The 21,785-nt window shown below is 38.9% G+C and overlaps 1 protein-coding gene across 4 annotated transcripts in view; it reads right to left on the bottom strand.

The window, feature by feature from the left end:
* The window catches only part of GPBP1 (GC-rich promoter binding protein 1), a 71,856-nt gene extending 51,352 nt beyond the window's left edge, over positions 1-20,504 (bottom strand). For 2 of the 4 annotated variants that reach the window (XM_059061132.2, XM_059061134.2), the window contains exons 1-2: positions 20,140-20,504; positions 17,950-18,904 (exon numbers count right to left, since the gene is read on the bottom strand). The gene's annotated coding sequence lies outside the window, so the exon portion shown is untranslated. The remainder of the gene's footprint in view (positions 1-17,949; positions 18,905-20,139) is intronic. The other 2 variants (XM_067030996.1, XM_067030997.1) reach the window with 2 other exon arrangements.
* Positions 20,505-21,785: the final 1,281 nt, after the last annotated feature.

Raw genomic sequence — 21,785 nt, 5'->3', positions numbered from 1 at the left:
AGAGAAAGACCAGTGGGACTTCCCTGGCAGCCCAGCCATTAAGACTCCACGCTTCCACTGCAGGGATTGTAGGTTCAACCCCTGGTCAGGGAGCTAAGATCCCACATGCTGCATGGTGCAGCCAAAAGAAAAAAGAAAGAAAGAAAAAGACCAGTGACCAACATTTTTTAGTCAGTCCATTAAAAAATTAACTATTAAACAGGAAAAGATGCCCTGCTATTCTCATAACAAGAGAAGTACAAATTAAAATACTGGAACTACTCACCTACCAAACTTGCAAAAATCTTTGTTAGGGTGGGTCCAGAAAAGCTTGTAGTCTAGAGTTAATTTTTGCCCCACTAATTGGAGCTAATCCTTTTGAAGACTTTGCCTATACTCCATTTACTGCCTGTGCTCCATCTATTAGGTGGTCTTTCCACTGAGGCTGATGGAAACAAAGACTTTTCCTGGTCCTATGTAAATCTCTGGAATTGTTTCACCTACTCCTTTCTGGTGGTTCTATCCCGTGGCTTCAGTCACTTCCAAACGAGCGTGTGCAGGTCAGTCCTAAGTCAAAGCCTTGAGTGGACCCTTTTGAGTTATCTCTCCTGCCAAGTTTCCTATTATAATACTTTGCGCCCCACAAATTCTACCTACTTTGACCTTTTCAAATTTTCAATTGTCTCCTTAACTTTTAGTAAGACCACCAGACTATGTTTGAATTCACCCTCCCTGTGCTGTAACCTATTAATTTTCTTCAAGCAATGAGCTGGGGCATTTATAACATTGACCACCTCCTGTCAACTAATATCTAAAAGCCTGTTTCATACATTTTGCCTGGCTTTTTACATTTCTCAGATGAGTGGGTAAATCTGGTTATCCGGTTGCCCGTTAGTCCATCACAGCCAGAAGTAAAAGTCTGCATGCCAATTCAATTTTTTAAAAAATTTTTACCAGAAACGTGTCTATTTTATTTTATTTTTAATATTTATTTATTTATTTGGCTGCGCCGGGTCTTCGTTGCGGCATGCAGGATCTAGTTCCCTGACCAGGGATCAAACCAGGCCCCCTGCATTAGGAGCACGGAGTCTTAACCACTGGACCACCAGGAAGCCCCTGCCAACTCAATTTTAACACTACAGGACTTTCACTAAATTGAATGTTTTACTTGTATAACTTTTCTCAGGGAATTTTTCTTGAAAGGACTCAACTAATTCCAATTTAACTGTTTCCCAAATCAAAGTCCAACAACAAAATCTAGCACTCAACAAAATGAAATTCATAATTTTCAACATTCAATCTAAAATTATCAGTCATGCAAAAAAGGGGGGGGGCTGCAGGAAAATGCTACCAATAACAAGAAAAAAATCTATCTTTATAGAAAATATCCAGAAATGATAGATATGATGGAATTAGCAGACAAGGACATTAAACCAACTATATGTTTAAGGAAAGGGAAAATAGGAACACAAAGGAAAAAAAGATATAGAAGATACTTCTAAAGATTTAAAAAGAGTAATATCTGAAATGAAAAACATTGAATAGGATTAACAGCAAATTAGACAATGCAGAAGAAAATGATCAGTAAGTACTGCTGCGGTAGCATTCAAACTAAAAAGCATTAAAGGAGACAGACACTTTATAACTGAAATGTACGTTTAGCAAGATAATTCTAATATTTATGCACCCAATAACAATGAAACACTTTTATAAACCAGAAAATACAGGTGATACAAGAAAAATATAGAAGATGTGAACACACCTTGCTCAGTCTAATAAAAATCTAATGGATAAAAAATTAGTAAGAGTATAGAATATTTAAACCATACTCATTTAGGTGTTCACAGATTTTACACATCAAATACTAAACCCACAAATACAGAAAGTATATCTTCTTCAAGCACCCATCTTAGGCCACCAAAAAATCTTTAATAAATTTCAAACATACCTACAAACAACATTATCTGACCACAATTCAATGAAACTAAAAATAACAATCAAAACAACAAAAAGACTCTTCTACACCTAATTTTAAAACAAAGTGAAAAGAAGCAAATTCACAAAACCAATAGTTAACAAACTGGAAAAGTTGAAGAACTACAAATAAATCCCAAAACTGTTCTGGGTGGGAGGGCGAGGACATCAATAGAGAAGCTACTAGAATATAAAATCAAAAATGACAAAAAATCATAAGAAATCATCTGAACGACTATGTAAAGTTGAAAATATAGAAATGGACAATTTTTAGAAAAATACAATTTACTAAAAATATCCCCAGTAAAGAGAAAACCTGAACAAATTACCATGAAAGCGTTCCATTACAAAAAAAAAAAAAAAGTCCAAAAGTGTCCTTGAGAACCAAGATTCTAAGCACTGAAGGAAGGAAATACACATAGTAAGACAGAAGGCAATAAATAAAAACCCTGTGGTCCTAAAATTGAATTGGAAGTATCAGTATGAACTTGTGCAGTACTGTAAGATAAGTATACGTTAAGACTGGCTTAGAATTTAAATTCTACTTTAAATATCAAGCATTCAAAATTTAATTCAATGCGATAATGCAACTATCACTTTTAAAACTCTTCCATCCATGGATGAATGGATAAAGAAGCTGTGGTACACATTAAAAAAAAAAAAAAAAAAAAACAAGGAAACCCTGCCATTTGCTACAACACGGGTAGACTTTGAAAGCATTATGCTAAGTAAAATAAGTCAAAGAAAGACAAATACTGTATGATCTTACTTATATGTAGAATCAAAAAAGAAAACCAAAACTCACAGAAAGAGATCAGATTTGTGGTTACAGAGGTGGACTCAGGAGGCCAATGGATAAGGATGGCCAAAAGGTACAAATTTCCAGTTACAAGATAAGTACTAAGGGTGGAATGTACAGCATGAGATAATGGATGGTAACTAAACTTACTATGGTAATCATTTCATGATATATGTTAAGTCAAAACATTATGTTGTACACAAACTTACAGAATCATATATGTCAATTATATCTCAATAAAACTGAAAAAAGATTCAAGGCATAAAAAAATTTTTAGGGCTTCCCTAGTGGCGCAGTGGTTGAGAATCAGCCTACGGATGCAGGGAACACAGCTTTGTACCCCAGGTCCGGGAAGATCCCACATGCCACCAAGAGGCTGGGCTGCGAGCCATGGCCGCTGAGCCTGTGCGTCTGCAATGGGAGAGGCCACAACAGTGAGAGGCCGGCGTACCACCAAAAAAAAAAAAATTTAAAGAAAAACCTTAACCATTTCACTACAAGTTACATATCAAAACATTCAGCATATATATATATATATATATATATACATGCTATTCCTTTAAACACAATTAAGCTTCCCATTAAAAAATATTTGACATATTTGTTTTCTGAATAACACAATTTGTCAACAAAAATGACATTTATGGAGCAGATACTCCAAAACACCACTTTAAACAACTTTCTCCACCAAGAACACATACTAGTATGGAATGAATGAAGAAGTGAATGAAGAACAGGAGGGAGGGAGGGAGGAGGGAGATCAGCTCATTCTTCCCAGGTATCAGGAATGGCAATTACACGTAAAAAAACAGAGGCACGATACTGGTAATGACTATCCTCAAACTACCAAAACGTGAAATCCACCAGACTAAATTACAATGAATGTGGCATCAATTTAATTCCATAATTGGTTACTTTGTGCTGAAACTCCACATAAGTAGATTTATTAGCAAAGAACAGTAAAAATCTTTAAAGGAAGCAGGTAGAGATAGAAAATTACTGACAAAAGTAAACATTACAGAAAAGGGAGACTACTTAAGAGCATCTACATGTAGATACCATGTTAACACTTTACATCTCAATCTTCTTAATAAGTATTTTAATCCCCATTTTACAAATTAAAACAAACAAACAAACAAAAAATCTTGTACCCATGGTGTCACAGCTAGTTCCAAACTAGCTGTTTGGAGTTACAAACACAAAAATCTTACTCAGTCTTTTCATCTAAATTATGGCACAGAACTCATTTTTTGAAATACAACTGTCCTATTTAAAGAATAATGGGCTTGATAATTTGCATTTCAAATCAATTTTCTAGAATTAGGAAACCATAAATTTAAGAATATAGTTTCCTTAATTCCAGATTAAATAGTTCTTTAACTCCTTTTTATCTAACGTAACTCTACTTTAAAAGCCACAATTTCACCATAACATTAATATGTGAATTGAAAGAAACATCGTTGGTAGACAACATATACCCAACACATACAGAAATTTAGTATGTGAGAAAAATTGGGACAACCCTACCTCAAAGCTTACTCAAAATAATCATCAAATGGATCAAACACTTTAAGGAGAAAAAAGCAGTCATTATATAAAAAGTAGAGGAAATTTTTATTATCTCAGAATGGGGAAGAAAGGCCTTTCTAAGTATGACACACAAAAACAGAAGTAATAAAAATATATTTACATATGAACTCAAAAAGTATTCTATATGATAAAATTCACAACCAAGATCAAAGAAAACATCATACTGCGGGGGAGGGGGGGAATACTTGTCACATAAAGCACACATAGAGGGGCTTTTCCCTTCCTACATAAAATGTTGCTACAAATCAACAGAAAGAGAACTCAACAGAAAAATGAGGAAAGAATATAAGGAGTTCACAGAAAAAGAACTTATATACAAAATTTTCATTCTTGGGAGTTCCCTGGTGGTCTAGTGGTATTAATATGGAATAAACTTCCAAGATAGTTCCTTAGTTAAAAAAAAAAGGTTACAGAGAAAAGTGTACATCATGCTACTACTTGTGTAAGAAAGAAAAATATAATGTGCTTATACATACATAAGGTCTCCCTAGAAAAAATCCGTAAAAAACAGTTTCTTCAGACAAGAACTACTGCTGGACAAAAGGACAAGAGAGGGTGACTTCTCCATAAAAACCTTTGTACTATTTGTAATTGGCATGAGGTGCATGTATCCAAAATAATTTTAAATCCTCTTTAGTCTGACTCAGCTTTACCACTTCTTGAATCCTCAAACTCTTTAACACAATCCACCTTTTTCTGAAGGCAAGTTAGGCTGAAGAGCAGCAAACAAGTTTCAACAAATGAATTTATAAAGCCTAATCCTATGAATAAGTTCACCAAGGGCTAAGAGATACAGGACCCTTGGTATGAAATGAAAAGATTTGGGGAATTCCCTGGCGGTCCAGTGGTTAGGACCCTGCATGTCCACTGCAGGAGGCATGGGTTCAATCCCTGGTTTCAGGGAACTAAAATCCCACATGCCTCGTGGTGTGGCTAAAAACAAATAAATTTTTAGAAAATGAAAAAGACTTGGAAATTCAGATACTTGAATTTAAGGACATAAATGGTTATGAAGACAAAAATATACACTGAATATATGTATTCTCTCACACACGAGCATACACAATCTGCGAGGCAATTTGTTTTAGGGCTTTACAAGTACTATCTCATTTAGTCCTCACTACATCCCCACGAGGTTGATACTGTCTTTTTCTACAAAACAAGAAAAACAGGTTCCCAGGGTCACAGTACAGTCAGTGGCAGCTCAAATTCTTAACCACTCTACACACCCTACACATGCTGTAAACAACCCAGGATACATTAGGTAGAGACCATGTGTTATATAAAATATTAGCTTTAAGTTCAACAATCACCTAGGTCAGTCTCTAAATTCTGACTTTAAGTTTTAATCTTACCTGTCAGGCACTGTCTTCAGCTATAGCTTTATATCAAACCATACAAAATACAGACCTCAATCTGCTAGACAAAAAGTCTCTTACGTGGCAAAAAAAAACCAAGAAAAAAAGACGAGTAATTTGAACTACCACAGCAGTCACAACTTGCTTTCCACTAACCTAGCCAACTTTGTCTCCAAATAAGACTCTTGTCCTCTCATCGAATTCAGTCCTTGGAAGGCCCTTATTTTAAGGACTAAGGTGACAACATTTTTACTCACTTTTCCCCATTTCCACAATGTGCGTATAAAAGGTACTCATTTTAAATGAAGAAAGACCAGAGACTACAAATCTAAAACTATCAGTTGAGTTAAAAAAAACTTGAGGCAACTAAGCTTGCACAGGAAAAGCCCTTAAGACATCTTGATTATCAGTTAGTTTTCAACCTAGCTCGCCTGCATGAAGCAATGATTTCATTATTCACCTAATGATACTTGCTGCAGTAGCCTCAAGTTTAGCATCCTGCTACAGCTTTAGTAAATAAGGACCCCTGCAAGGGATCTGTAAGATCCAAAGTTAGACCAAACTGAGAAAGTTTGTAATAATACCAAAAATAATTAAAGCTCTACGGACATAAATCTGCATTAGTATCTTTGAGGAGACAATGTAAAAGGATTCTGTTTCCTCAAATAAAGACATTAGTTAATATAAATGATTATGGCCTTCCTGATTTCCCAAAATGAGGAGCCTGAATTAGCCACCCACATTATTTCAAAGTCACTCCTTGAAATCTAAAGTGTGTTTTATCTTTTTAAACCTGAGAGGGCAATTTCACTGGATTTCAATCCCTCTGACGGAACACTTCAAAACTGAGGAAATTTTTTGAAAGGCCAGAGTCATAATAAAGATGTCTTTATCAGGCAGTCCCCTCAAAAACACAACAGCAAATCCAAAGCCAGCCTTGAATCTAGCAAACAGACTAGAAGCTCATGTTAACAATTTAAGTCTAGGCAGATAAAACTGCTTCTAAATGATAAGACAGCAAAGAAACTTGGCTGTAAATAATCTCCTAACAAATTTTACCTAGTCCCCAAACAGTTAAACAGCAGTTCTATAATAAAAATAACAATTACATATACTCAATTTTGGGGGGAAAAGTTAAGTTACATTATCTAAGATGTTAACAATTCTTTTGCTGTTAACAATTCTCTTGCTCTGCAAGTAACTGCACTGAGCATATAACAATAAACAAATGAGACAGCTACCTGCCCTTGGAAGTTTATGCAATAAACATGGGTGAGAGCAAATAACATAACTAAGAGACTGATCTGAATGAAATAAACAGGATAATATAGAGTAACAAGAAAAATCAAAGGATACAGGAAAGGGGTTGACCACTTTACATAGAATGGTTACAGAAAGCCACTCAGAATGTAACATGAGTCAAAACTGAGCTAACAAGGAAAAAAAAAAGAGGCAGAACATAAAGGCCCAAAGACAGGAAGGAAAAAGCTTGGTGTAGTTAAGGAAGAGAAAGAAGGCCAAAGGTCAATGGTCTAGGAAGACAGTAAACAGTGTTGCAGAGAAAGGAAGCTACAAACAATGAAGACGCTGGTAGGCTACAGAGTCTGCATGTTATTCTTAGGGTCCAATGGAAAGACACTCTGCTCTGCGAATCATGAACTACAGGAGTGTAAGAATGGCATAATAACAAAGTTACAAGGCTATACAGCAAGTAGTTCAAATAAGAGACAATGGTGGCTTGTATAAGCCTAGTGACAGCGGAACAGAAATGAACATATTTGGGAAAGCAAACAGATTTGCTAATTGATTAGATGGGAGGAAAAGAAGGAATCAAAAGTGAGCCCTGGTTATTTAGCTTGAATAGGTGGATACTGTACCCATTTATTGAGCTAGGGAAGAATGGAGAAAGCATGGGGCTGTGAAACACTCAAAAAAGTTCAGTTTTGGATATGTTAAATCTGTAAACTAAATGGAGAAATCAAGGTTAGTTAAACTACAATAGTAGAATATGGGGAAGATCTTTTGCATAAAGATGCCATTTAAAACTATGGTACCATATTGCAGGTTAAACAATTACCTCAGAAGAGTGTAATGCATTATGCTTCAACAATTTTAAACTGGTCATAAATGCAACCTAAATATACCTGGTTTCTGCTCAGTTCTGTCCCTTCAACTTACATTCATCTATTTTCCCTTATCCACAATCTTCCTCCTGGTTGCTCATATGATCCTCAAACACTACTATCTATCTGACCCAGCCATAACAATACTACTACTACTGTTTGTTATCATCTTACAATTTCAAAGCATTCAGCATTCATTATTTCACTTGATTCTAAGGATAACTTTGTGAAACAGGAAAAGAACCAGTTTTACTACAGCAAGCCATAAAAGTCTTACAAAGGCTGGCCTGGCCAACAACAAATAGCTATTATTTACTAGATGGGATGAAATCAGCATTCAAATTTAAGGACTGTTTACTCTGTGTTCACAGAACTTCAGAGCAGACAAACAACATGAGTTCAAGAACCTTACATTTTTGCCTTGTTTGTTACTAAACAAAAACCAGTGAAAGTACAGGCACATAGTAGACACTCAAATATCTACTAGGCAATGAACATCTCTAGCATAGACTAGTACTCAAGAAATAAAAATCCCAGATCCACTGTTGAGTCCATGTTTTACAGTAAATAAAGTGGTATGTTTGTATCCCACTTTCTCATTTCCAATATAGAAATGCTGTCATTTACTTTCCAAGTATGCTCAAGTATAAATCAGATAATATCTAACATTTCAAGCCACTCAAAAGAAGATTGCTCTATGAATTCAGGATGGTATTATTTTGCAACCAGTCTTATTTCACATATCCATAAAAACAATTTCCCCTTTTAATCTGAATTTCCTATAAAAGATTTTAGAAAAGATGTCCAACAGGCTTTACAATAGAGCAGGGAAAAAAAAGGTCAAAAACTACCATTTGTATTTATCGACTACTATTTTGTGGAACTGACATAACACATACATATCAAGGAAGAGGCCACAAACAGTTCCACATGCATAAGGTCAACTGATATTCAACAGAGGTATTCCAATGTGATTCAACGGGAAACGAAGTCTTTTCAACAAAATGAACTGGGAGAGTAGAACATCTAAACTTAAAAAAAATAATAATAAAGACATGAACCTAAACCCTTTCAGAGGCCAAAATATCATTCAAAATGGATCACAGACATAAAAATATAAGCTAAACTACAAAACTTTTAGAAGAAAGCTAAAAAGCAGGAGAAAATCCTGTGACTTGGGGTTAGGCAGAGATTTCTTATGACAGAAAAGCACAAATCAGGGACTACCCTGGTGGTCCAGTGGGTAAAACTCTGCGCTCACAATGCAGGGGGCCCAGATTTGATTCCCTGGTCGGGGAACTAGATCCCACATGCATGCCGCAACTAAGAAGCCACGTGCCGCAAATAAAGATCCCACATGCCACAAAGAAGATCTCACATGCTGCAACTAAGACCCGGCACAACATGCATACATGCATGCATGAATAAATAAATAAATAAAAATTTTTAAAGCACAAATCATGAAGAAAAAAGTAACCAATTTTACTACAAATTTTGAACTGCCTGATCTTCAAAACACACTTAAGAAAATGAAGACAAACTATAGATGGGAGAAATTTGCAAAACGTGTATTTAAAAACTTGTAGCCAAAATATATAAAGAATTCTTACTATTTAACAAAACAAGCCAATTTTTTTTAATGGACCAAAGACTTTAATAGACACTTCACCAAAGCACATAAAAAGATGCTCATCATGTCACTACACCATATGATAGCTTTAATGTTGGCTAACTACCCACTCAACTACCCTGGCAGTAAATACTATAAAAATAAAGGAAATGTACTCCAATCAATCACTGTATTATTAATCAACTTGAGGTACTTTTCTTCCTTAAAGGACAAGAGTACTTAAGAACAATAGATCATCTGCTTCTTTTAAGAAGGGCAAATAACCTGTACTCGGTGTTTTGGAAATTGGGGGGCAGGGAGGTGGGTGTCTGATCACATCTGTGCTATTACATATTGAAATACATTATTATAAATGTCTTTTTTTTATAGCTGTATATCATTGTGATCTTATTATATGCATAGGACACTTTATTTCAGGATAGTATACACACTTTAAAAAAGGTTAGGGATCTGACTGGATTCTGTACCACTGCTTTAGAGCTGTGCTTTCCAATACAGCAGCTAGTAGCCATATATTGCAATTTAAATTTAAACTAATATTAAATAAATCTTAAAATTCAGATCCACATCTGCACTAGACACATTTCAAAACTCCGTAATGACATACAGCTAGTGACTATTATACTGAACAGTATAGACAAAAAAATGCTTCCATCTTTTCACAAAGTTCTACTGGACAGCACTGCTCTTACAATACAACCTACTACTTAGAACACTAAGGAAGTTGACTGTAACAGAAAAATGAAAAACAGAATTCAAATGATGGTTCTGTCACTTACTAAGAAGCCTGGGTAAACTTTAATTTCAGACTGAGTTTCTTAAACCATTGAATGGAAACAGCATTTCTTCTACATGATAATTGGGAAAAGCACTTTCTAAATTAAAATATTACATAACATCATTTATGAAGTGATCCTAAAGGAAAATATTCCTGAAAAAGAATTCATTTGAACATTTTATTATAAACAAGTCACAACTGTATCACATTAAGGAAAATAAAATTTAGTTGCTGGATAAGAATAAAATATCTTCTAAGTTCCTGAAACAAAATAGTATTTGACTTTCTTTATATTGTCACCCTACAACTCTAACTATGAGCCATAATGGGTGGGAGTCTAGGTTCTGGATACGGAATGTATGGATTAAAAAATACCACTCACTCGCTGTGTAACCTTCGCAAGCAATTTAAAATCTGTGACTTCATTTTCTCATCTATAAAATTAGGACAACAGAACCTTCCCACACACTGTGTCTATGAAGATTGAATTAGTTAATACAGTTAAAAAGCTTAGAACACTGCCTGGAACATGGTAAGCATTAATATTAGTTATTAAAATCCACTCATTATGGTAAATGTTGATATCAAGAATAAAGAACTATAACTCAACAACAAAAACAATCTGGTTTAAAAATCGGCAGAGAGAAAAAAAAAAAATCGGCAGAAGACTTGAATAAATATTTCTCCAAAGATATACAAATGGCCAATAAGCACATCAGACATCACTAATCATTAGTGAAATACAAATCAAAACCATAATGATACCACTTCACACCCATTAGAACACAAAACACGGAAAACAACAAATGTTGGGAAAAAATAGGGAGAAATTGGGACCCCTGTGAACTGCTGATAGGAGTAAGAAACGGTGCAGCCACTATGGAAAACAATATGGTGGTTCCTCAAACTATTAAAAATAGAATTACCATATGATCCAACAATTCCACTTCTAGGAATCTATCCAGCCAAAAGGTAAAGGTAACCCATGTGTCCATCAATGGATGAATGGATAAGCAAAATGCGGTACACACACATACAATGGATTATTGTGTCTTAAAAAAAAGGATATTCTAATTGACCCATGCTACAACACGGATGAACCTCAAAGACGTTCTGCTAAGTGAAATAAGCTAGTCACGAAAAGACAAATACTTCATGATTCCACTTATATGAGGTACCTAGTCAAATTCATAAAGACAAAAAGTAGAGTGGTGGTTTCCAAGGGCTGTGGGGAGCAGGGAATGAAAAGTTATGGTTTAATGGGTACAGAGTTTCACTTTTACAAAATGAAAAGAGCTCTGGAGCTGAGTGGTAGTAATGGCTGCATAACAATGTCAATGTACCTAATGCCACAGAACTGTACACTGAAAAACGGTTGAATTGGTAAATTTTATTGTTGTATTTATGCATAATATGTCATGCATATTCTGCCACACATTTTAACATCTTTATTGGAGTATAATTGCTTTACAATGGTGTTAGTTTCTGCTTTACAACAAAGTGAATCAGTTATACATATACATATGTTCCCACATCTCTTCCCTCTTGCATCTCCCTCCCTCCCACCCTCCCTATCCCACTCCTCTAGGTGGTCACAAAGCACTGAGCTGATCTCCCTGTGCCATGCGGCTGCTTCCCACTAGCTATCCACCCTACTTTTGGTAGTGTATATATATGTCCATGCCACTCTCTCACTTTGTCACAACTTACCCTTCCCCCTCCCCATAGCCTCAAGGCCATACTCTAGTAGGTCTGTGTTTTAATTAGGACAATGAAGTCTATTTTATTATGAAGTAAATGTAACTAATTTCCTCAAAGATTTCACTCAAAACATTTAAGAAGCATTTTGAAGAGTACAATATCAATATGTATGAGGTACCTAGAATAGTCAAACTCATAGAAAGTCAAATGGTGATTGCCAGGGGCTGGGGAGAAAGGGAAATGGGGAGTTAATGTTTAACAGGTACACAGTTTCAACTTGAGAAGATAAAAATGGTTCTGGAGATGGATGGTGATGATAATTGCACAATAATGGAAATGTACTCAAGGTCACTGAACTGCACACTCAAAAATGGCTAAAATGGTAAACTTTATGTTTATTTTACCATAATAAAAAAGTTCCCTCATTACACAGACTGGGAGATTAGTGCAAGGGGTGGAAAACCTTACTTAACATATCTCACACAGTGGTTAAAAAGGTAGAAAGACTTAAATCTTCTAAAGTGATACAAATTTAGAATACACTTTCTTCTCTAATCTTATAACAACTCAAACCTCCTATTTGTGGGATGAAGACTTTTAGCTAGTTATACTGACACAACTACTGGTTATAAAGAACTACCCCATTTTAGTTTTTAACTATGTCTACAAATTCTTTTGACAAAAGGTGGAGCCTAACTCACCCCTTGATTGTGGGTTAGACTTAACGACTTGCTTCTCATGAAGAAAGTATGGCTAAGTGACTTCTGAGAATACGTCATAAAAGGCATCACGCTTCTACCTACCTCTCTTCTCAGATCACTTCCTCTGGGAGATGCAGCTGCCATGTAAAGAAACTCAAACACCTACAGGTCTGCATATGGTAAGGCATATGGTAAGGAAACTGAGTTCTCCAGACAACAACCAGTATCAACCTGCCAGCCCAATTGGAAGGAGATCCTCCAGCCCCAATCAAGCCTTCAAATGAGTGCAACCCTTGAGATTTTCACGAAAAGACATGGAGGGAGCCGGAACCACTCAAGCTAAACTGCTACCAAACTTCTGACCCACAGAAAATCCATGTGCGATACTATTTTTCTTTAAACTCACTCGTTAAAAGAATACACAGTTAAAAAAAAAAAAAAAAAAAAAAAACACAGTTGACCCTTAAACAACACAGGTTAGAACTGTGCAAGTGAACTTACGTGTGGATTTTTATCAACAGTAAATACTACACTATCCACAACTGGTTGAATTCGTGGATGCAGAACTGCAAATACTGAGAAACATCAGAAATGGAAGGTCAACTATAAGTTATGTGTGAATTTTCCACTTCAAGGGTAGGTGTCCATAATCCCCACATCATTCAAAAGTCAACTGTGTATTTATGTTCACTGAAAAGCTAACTTGTTTTTACTAGTATACATATGCAAAGACAAAAATGACACTTTTTCAGTTGAAGAATGTTTTTTAACATATCTGCAAGTTGAGTTTCAACAGAAAAAAACCTATGTGACTAGAATTTTTTAAATTCTTATTCTTGCTTAAAAAAATTGTTTTAGGGCTTCCCTGGTGGCACAGTGGTTGAGAGTCCGCCTGCCGATGCAGGGGACACAGGTTCGTGCCCCGGTCTGGGAAGATCCCACATGCGGGGAGCGGCTAGGCCTGTGAGCCACGGCCGCTGAGCCTGCGCGTCCAGAGCCTGTGCTCCGCAATGGGAGAGGCCACAACAGTGAGAGGCCCACGTACCGCAAAAATTGTTTTAAGTATGGAAAAAACTTTAAAATATAGTTTTAAAAATATATAACCTGAAAACTGGATTAAAGGGTAGAAAATGAAGATCAAAAACACTGCACTCCTCAAGCTGTGAACAAAAAGATGACTAAAGAACAAGAAACTGAGTAGCATATATTGTATAAAATGATACAGAAACCAGCAACTACTTGAAAAGATACAGAGCAAAAGCCTATAACTATTCTGGTAGGTGGGGCAGCTAACAAAAAGGGAAAAAACTGGGCTTCCCTGGTGGCGCAGTGGTTGACAGTCCGCCTACCAATGCAGGGGACACGGGTTCGTGCCCCAGTCCAGGAAGATCCCACATGCGGGGAGCGGCTAGGCCCGTGAGCCATGGCCACTGAGCCTGCGCGTCCGGAGCCTGAGCTCCACAATGGGAGAGGCCACAACAGTGAGAGGCCCGCGTACCGCAAAAAAAAAAAAAAAAAAAAAAAAAAAAGGGAAAAAGCAAGCAGGTAAAACTGAAAAAAACAGACCCGACCACAAAGGGTCTTCAACAATTTTAACATTTTGTTTTTCACAATGCTACTGTTGAAAGAAATGAACCAGCTCTCCAAGAAAATACATGGAAGCACCAACAAAATTATCAATTTTGGAGACTTCTCAAACCACATAGCCAAAAAGAATTCATGTTAGGAGCCCCTCACACGTACATCATTAAAAGCAGGGAGGGCAGGGAATACATCTCTTTTCCAACCTACTCTTCCCTAAATATTCCAAATACATGACCTTAAAGGCTGCTAAAGCAACAATAAAAGAACTATAGGGCTTCCCTGGTGGCGGAGTGGTTGAGGTCCCCGCCTGCCGATGCAGGTGACACGGGTTCGTGCCCCGGTCCGGGAAGACTCCACATGCCGCAGAGCAGCTGGGCCCGTGAGCCATGGCCGCTGAGCCTGTGCGTCCGGAGCCTGTGCTCCGCAACGGGAGAGGCCACAACAGTGAGAGGCCCGCGTACCGCAAAAAAAAAAAAAAAAAAAAAAAAAAAAAAAATTAAGCAAAAACAGTGGTTGACTCAAACATAATCCGGCCTGGATTTAGGTTCTATCCTCACTTGTAATTTTACTTTCAGACTAGAGGTTCCCATCCTTATTCCCTTCTCTTGCTAACTTTAAATTTTATTTTCTTCTCTCTTATGTTCACTCCATAACCTGAAACATTTTTATTTTTAGCTAACCAAAGTTATCACTACTAACAAATAGCAAAACTAGCAGTAGTTTATCTTCTTTCAGCTTGTCTCCAAGCTCAACTAGTAATCAATATTAACCAAAGAGAAGCAGTAAATAAGAAGAAAAACAAAAACATCAGTGATTACGCTCAAACAGAAGGAGTTAATAAAGTAAAATCCACATGAAGGCAATATTAAATATGACTAGTGATTAAGCGTTTGGGACTCTGGAGTCAGACTTGGAAATTTGGTCAAGACTCCAACCTAACCTTGGTCATAACCAGGTAACTCTCTCCCAGTCTCAGTCTCCCTAAAATCTTAAATTTCTCACCTGTACCATTGTAACAATAGTAGTAACAATAGTACCTTCCGCTAAGATATACTATGTACACAGCAAAATACATCACACAATCATCATCTATAAACGTTAGTCGTTATAATTGTTATTTTAGACCTATATATGTTCAGGCACAGGAGGGGAAAAAAAGGGGAAAAAAAATGGGAGATGGGGAGACAGAGGTACTTAAGAAGCAATCCTGCAATTGTTCCAGTTACTACTGGTACTGTATATTTCAATGCAAAGAAAATAATTAAATACTTATCAAAAACTCAAGTTGAGTGAATCTGTCCCTGAACAACTGCTGTTTGCAAATTTCACAAGTATCAGACTATCCAAGGATTAAAGTTAATTGAACCTGGTCGGGCTTCCCTGGTCGCACAGTGGTTAAGAATCTGCCTGCCAATGCAGGGGACACAGGTTCCATTCCTGGTCCGGGAAGATCCCAACATGCCGTGGAGTAGCTAAGCCCGTGTGCCACAACTACTGAGCCTGAGCTCTGGAGCCTGCAAGCCACAACTACTGAAGCCTGTGCACCTAGAGCCCATGCTCCACAAGAGGAGCCACAACGAGAAGCCCGCACACCGCAACGAGGAGTAGCCCCCGCTCACCGCAACTAGAGAAAGCCTGTGCACAGCAACGAAGACCCAACATAGCCATAAATAAATAAATAGATAAATAAATAAATTTATATTAAAAAAAAAAACCTGGTCACTGAATAATCGTTATCCTGATACTAACGCTTGGAGTAACAACATCAATAGGAGAAATTTAAAGAAAAATAATCACAAATAGTAAATGTTATGTGGTTCTTTTCTATAAATAAAGGCCATTCACATCCAGTTCAACTTCTCAATCACGTTTAAAATGCATATTCGGCTGGGCCCGTGAGCCATGGCCGCTGAGCCTGTGCGTCCAGAGCCTGTGCTCCCCAACGGGAGAGGCTACAGGGAGAAGCCCGCGTACTGCAAAAAAAATAAATAAATAAAAAGAAAATGCATGTTCTTAGGGTTTCCCTGGTGGCGCAGTGGTTAAGAGTCCACCTGCCAATGCAGGGGACACGGGTTCGAGCCCTGGTCCAGGAAGATCCCACATGCCGCGGAGCAGCTAAGCCCGTGCACCACAACTGCTGAGCCTGCGCTCTGGAGCCCGCGAGCCACAACTGCTGGGCCCACGTGCCACAACTACTGAAGCCCACGTGCCTACTGCCCGTGCTCCGCAACAAGAGAAGCCCCACAGTGAGAAGCCCGCCCACCGCAACGAAGAGTAGCCCCCACCCCGCTGCAACTAGAGAAAGCCCGCGTGGAGCAACAAAGTACACCCAAAAATAAATTATTAAATAAATTTTTTTTTTAAATGCATGTTCTTAGACAAATAACTTGAAAATCCACTAAGTTAAGGAATATGTAAAATACAGGCTCTCCGAAGCATAAAAAATAAGGCGGGGAAGAGGGGTTGTTCTCATCATAATTTTACATAAATCAAGGTGGAAACTCAATTAGAAAGAAGTGCTACACACAGCTCTGACCCAAAAAACACAAATATCCTATTCTATTCTAATACAGAGATTTACTGAACTCTAATCTCAGTTTTACATAAGAAAATAAATACCATATATGTATACCTAAATACCTACAATCTTTCAGACTTGCCTACCTCTTCTGCTCTAAGTGAGCTAACAAGATACAACAGTAATAACAACAAAAATAGTTCTGGGTTCAAAATAAATGAGCAACTGACAAGTTATTAGGCCATCTTGGCAAAGTGTTCAAAAATTACATTTTTTTAAATCTCAGAAAAATAATTAAATGAAATAAACTCTAATTTTAGCTACATTGATCTGTTAATATAAATTGCTTTAAAAATAAACTTTAGCTTTTTTAAAACAAACACTTCTACTCAATGCCTATAATTCACTAAAAAACTAAATGCAGTAACAAATTGTAACACCACTCAATCCTCAAATATACAAATATTATTAAAAGATGATACTCTTATTTGTCAAAAGATTTCTACTACAGCAATTAACATTCACAACTTTTTAAACAAGCTTTGTTTATAAACTTAAGGCAGCATAACCTTCCAAAGGAGAAAACATACTTTTTTTTTAAAGTTATTTGAAAGGTTCTTAGTGCACCTTGCTCACTTCCTCTCAGTTTCTATTCCTAGTAATAAACTGACTTTTTGGAACTCAGATCTTAAGGAATAATTTGAAATACAAAACCACTTCAAAAACTGTTTCAAGAAATTTCTATAATGGATTAAAAAGTCAGGAACTGTTTCCCCTTAAAACAATTTACTTCATGAAATACCAGATTAAAAGTCAAGCCCTATAATTTGTTTTAAACAACTACCTAACTCTAAATTAGCACACTAAACTGCATTTAGAACACAATTTACACTCATATTTAGAAAAGTAAACTGGCTATTTGTTTTTTTTCCTACCTTTCTTCCATAAAGCCATAATGACCATATGGATTTTGTCTTTTACTTTAGAAGCACAAAAACTTCAAATCTGGACTGTTCCATCTGAAATATTCTTAACTTTTAATTCTTTCTGCATTACAATTTACTTAATAGTTGTTTTCAGAATGCTCAGGAAACTGAAGCCAAGCAATCTTACTGCAAGAAACTGAAAGGCTTCCAAGAACAACACAGGGATAAAGTTAACTCTCATTACAGTTTACAAACGGACATTTGATTTGCTCACCATACGGTACTTACAAATTCCAACAGGACTGCACAGGAAGGTGTTGGGTTTTTCTCTGCAATCTTTATGTTTTCCAGTTTGTTTTTTTATTTTGTATCCTCTGAAATAAAATCCAAGTTCTTTGAAGATACTTAACCTATGGCTACTTGACATAGAGTTACTTCAGTCAGCTACCCATACTTCTGTTTTAAAGTTTTCATATGGCTATCTCCAGAATTAGCCAATGTTCCTTGGATTTAAGATTTTTAAATCTTCTTTATTATTCCATGTACTTGTCACTGTTGTACTTATCCACTCCAGATGAAATATCCAATTTACGAGCCAAAAAGCAAAAACAAAAAGAAAATTTCACATCTGAAGAGCATTCCTAAACATCAGCATAAACATAGACACACAGCTATCTCAATACTACCATGCTGCTGGGAAACTGCAACATCTTAAATTTCCATGTAAATAAAAGATAAAAGCAAAAAAACTGTATTCGTTCAATGTCTTCATTTAGAATAGCTGTCCCATTGTGACATGAAAAGGGCTGAGGTCAAAAATTCCTAAAACTTTAAATAAAGGTAAAAATAAACTGCCATGAAACTTCAGCAATATTTAAACAGTAATTTGAAACTGCAGAGAAATTACTCAGTACACAAATCAAACATATCTTACAGTTCTGGCTGAAGAACACCAACAACAGGGGAGGGATGGGGGGGGCAAAAATACCACCAGCTGAAATACTTTAACCAGTTATATAATCCGTTTGAACCAAAATACTGAAGAAATGCCTGTGTCTCTTTAAAGCTTGTAGAATTGTTCACTACTATGAATTCACTTCAGAGATGATTCTTGCCAATTTTAATAAACTTCTGGGGCAAAATTATCCAGAAACACTGTAATTCCAAAATGGCCACTTGAAATATCCGGGGCCTTTTACACAAAACCTAGAAGATGATCTTCATATCTGAGTAATTCAATCACCTGTAAAAGTTATAAAAACAATTTAAATTACACAGTGAGCTTTAATTTTGAGCTAAAAATTAATCCCCATCCTAAACAGTCAACCTCTGGAGAGAATTGCACTTCTATACCAAGCAAGCACCCCAAAAAAGTCAACAGTATGAAAAGGACTTCAGGATATGTAGAAAAAAGGGAAAAACGATGGGAGATGGTATTATGGAGGGCAAACGCTGATTTCAACTGGGAAGGGGGTGCGGATATAAGCTAACAGGATTATATAAACAAACCTCCTTATATTTTGAGTAAATATGACAAACTACGAAACGAGCAAACAATCTTACAAAAGACCTTCTGTATTTTCTATTCAATCTATCAAAGGAAAACGAATAGACAGGTGTGCTGCCACCGAGCATTACTAAATGCAACTTAAGAGAATGAGGGATATAAAGAGAAAGACGCTCCCTCCAAATCAGAATGTCCAAAAGAGGAGGCATGTTTTCCCCGCTCAGAGTAGGAAGGTTAGTGCCTGAGAAGTGGAGCGAGAACATTCCTTAAATTCGCCCGAAGGTGAGACTTACCCGGCTTCTAAGGGCAGCAAGGAGATGGGAGTGTTCCCAATTTCCTTGAATTAAGGAAACAGGTTTCTTTCTCACAACACTGAGGGGGTGGAAAAACCTAGCCCTTCTCTTAAACCGCGTTCAGAGTGCTTCTCTCCCCCAAACAGACCAGTCCCTTCAGACCCCACGGGACTCAGAGGGACTAGGCAGCGCTCGCCTCAGTCCACAGCTCGGGCCACGGACCTCTAGAGGCGGGCTGACCGGGCGCGCTGAGAAACCACCGAAGGCCACAACTCGGCCTCGACTCCCTCGGCCCTCAAAGAGCGGCAGCGGTGCGGAAGGAGGCGGGCGCGTGTGAGAGGCCGAAGGGGGGAAGACCAAGTACGAACGGCGCCGGACCCGTTTCCAGCCTCCGCCGAACAACCCCCACACACACACCAGCCGCCCAGGCTAAGCCACCCACCCCCCTCCCCACGACTGCCACCTCCGCTCCACCCGGGCCAACACCTAGACGGGCCTCCCCGCGCTGTCCTTCCCTCTCTCTCCTTGCTCTCCCGCCACCTCCCCCCGCCGCCGCCCGCAAACAGCCTCACACCTCGCGCCGCCAACGCCGCTCCCGACCCCTCAAATCTTAACGCCGACACGGGCACCCCCCTCCCCTCCCCAGACCCCGGCGCCGAGCCCAAAGGACGCTGTTACCTTCTACGACACCAGAGGTGCCCCTGGCCTGGGGGTGCCGCTGCGCTCGATCCCGGGAGGAGGTTTTCGGTACTTTGAATAATCCCCTTTTGCCGCTTTTCCCTCCCCCACAACCAGTCTCAGTCCCAAAATGGCGCCGACCCGATCCGCAATGTTCTGGGCCAAGTCTCGCGAGATCGTAGAAGGTGGCGAGGCGGGGAAGGAACTAGAGGAGCTGAGACGGGAGGGGAAAGGCGGGGCGAGGAGAAGGAGGAGGGAGATAGGGTGTGGAGGAATCGGTGCGAACGAACCTACTGGGCGGGGCAGCAGGAGGAGCGCCTCCACCAAAGAACCTTCTGGCCCAAGCAACCGCTCACGCCCCGGCCAAATAGGCTCCGCCCCCTACGTCGGGAGACTGGGGGAGGGGAGGAGGGCGTGGTTATGCCTAGGGGCGGGGCTTCGAGGAGGTCCCGGAGCCAGGGGCGCGCAGGGGGCGGTGGCTCCGCGCGGTGACGTCAGGAGCAGCTGGAGTTGGGGATTACCCCCTGCTGCTGACGTGAGGATGGTGAACAATCGGGAAGGTTCGGTGGAAGGGGGAATTCCCCGCTGCTCCCTGAGGAGCCCCTCCTCCCGCCCTTCCCCCAGTCCGGGGCCTGCCCGGAGCCTGTGATGTTGGGGCTGCTGGGGATGGCTAGAGGGGAACGGTGCTTCGGGAGGCGGCCGCGCGGACTCGAGTGGCGCGCGCCGCGGCGTCTTCCACTGCTTGATGTTCGGAGGTGCCGCGGCGCGCGCCATGCGCTGAGTACCCCCCTGGGGCCTGGGCGGCTGCGAGATCACATGCTTGCCTGTACACGGCCCCTTGGCGGGCGGAGCGCCGGCAGGGTTGGCGCAGGGCTAATCGGACGCCCTGAAGCAGTGGATCCACCACTACCGTGTGCAAATATTAGAGGGTGTCGGACATAAATAATATACGTATGGGAGGCTGGTGACTGAAGAGCAAGACTCGCTCTTTGGAAACGAAGCCCAGATTCTCAAGGGATAAAAATGGCTACTGGATATAATCGTACTAATTATCGTTTCTCTCTTTATTAAATCTACAGCAGGGGAGAATTATTTCAAGTGTCTCGGTCCCACACAGCTCAGACGATTTTTTGTAGAATTCTGTAGGCCTCACCATTTTCTAGTTGCGATACCTTTTCGCAACTAGAAGGCTCACTTTGAAAGCTGTGAAATTAGCCTTCCAAGAGGAAGGAAAGTAACAATGTTTGTTTACGGATTATGTGGGGGGAAGGTGTCTTAACGAAGGAAAATCCAGAGAATAAAAAGTACTTGGCTCTTCGCCCTCCTCCAAGCCACAAAGACTTCATACACGGAAACTTTATGGTTATTTTATATGCATTATGGGGTTTGTAGTTTAATGGACTGCTTCTAAAAGCTCCCTGAAAGAATATTTGAATGTAAACTCACCAGAAATTACACCTCCCAATCTTTTAGTCTTCGTAGGGGAGGTGGACACTTGGCAATTAATAATGCCTCGCTGAGTGCAAAGAAATTAACACTTGCTAGATTCCTTGTCTGTGCCAAACACTTAATCCTTATTCCAGTCTCTGAAGTGGGTGTTACTTTGCGCATTTTGTAGATGAGGAAACTGGTTCAGGTTACACGAC

Source organism: Kogia breviceps, chromosome 4, assembly GCF_026419965.1.
Source record: "Kogia breviceps isolate mKogBre1 chromosome 4, mKogBre1 haplotype 1, whole genome shotgun sequence".
Lineage (NCBI taxonomy): Eukaryota > Metazoa > Chordata > Mammalia > Artiodactyla > Physeteridae > Kogia > Kogia breviceps.
This window is presented reverse-complemented; position numbering and strand designations above follow the sequence as displayed.